The sequence below is a fragment of the Emiliania huxleyi genome (genome assembly GCF_000372725.1).
Source record: "Emiliania huxleyi CCMP1516 unplaced genomic scaffold EMIHUscaffold_474, whole genome shotgun sequence".
In the NCBI taxonomy this organism is placed as follows: domain Eukaryota; phylum Haptophyta; order Isochrysidales; family Noelaerhabdaceae; genus Emiliania; species Emiliania huxleyi.
Genome location: NW_005198433.1, coordinates 52,510 through 53,598, shown reverse-complemented (window position 1 = coordinate 53,598; position 1,089 = coordinate 52,510).

Genomic DNA, 1,089 nt, shown 5'->3' with positions numbered 1-1,089 from the left:
GGGATTTGCGAGGTCGGGTAACGTTTAGGCTTGCATTTACACTGCGTCCGGGTTGACGGGAATAGGCGTTCTGCACCTCCGTCGCCGCCACCACCGTCAGCCCCGCCCTCGCCCCCGCCGCCCTCGCCTCCGCCTCCCTCGCCGCCGCCAGCCTCCCCGCCGCCGCTCAGCCCGCCCCTGATGCCGGTTGCTGTGGCGTCGCAAGTATCAGGCCGTATGAACATCGTCGCACTCAGCCTCGGCTCAGTCGCCGTGGTCCTCATCGGCGCCTCCGCATGGTGGTACCTTGTATGGAGGAGGATGCAACAGGCAGGCCAAGAAATTATCCGTGCCTCCACAAGCCTGCGCAACTCCTTTTCGCGGCGCTCGGCAAGCAGCTCCTTTTCAATTGGCAACGACCCCTTTCCAGCCTTTGTGCGACCTGATGGTCGACCAGCGGGATCAGCAGCGGCCGCTTCTCAAGAAGACCATGTCCAAGGCGCTGGAGAAGCTGTCGCTCAACGCCGACAATAAGGTGGCGATTGCGAAGGAGGGCGGCCTGACGCCGCTCATTGCGCTGCTGACGAGCGGCACGCCGGTGGGCAAGGAGAAGGCGGCGGCGGCGCTGGCGAACCTGTCGGTCAACGCCGACAATAAGGTGGCGATTGCGAAGCAGGGCGGCCTGAAGCCGCTCATTGCGCTGCTGACGAGCGGCACGCCGGTGGGCAAGGAGATGGCGGCGGGGGCGCTGCGGATCCTGTCGGTCAACGACGACAATGAGTTGGCGATTGTGAAGGAGGGCGGCCTGAAGCCGCTCGTTGCGCTACTGACGAGCGGCACGCCGGTGGGCAAGGAGGAGGCGGCGGCGGCGCTGCGGAACCTGTCGCCGTGACGGCGAGCCTCGGCGAGAAAAGGTCAGCACCCTATCTCACGCGGTCGGTTGGGTGGACAACCCAACTCACCGACCCAACCCGTGCCGACAACCCAACCCAACCCAAAAAGCACGATTCTCCTGTTGGGCCCTCAGAAGGCGCCGCCCCCCGAGGAGGAATCCCACCCGTACCCCGAGCCCCCGTCGAAGAGCGCGTCGAAAGCGTCGTCGCCTTCGTC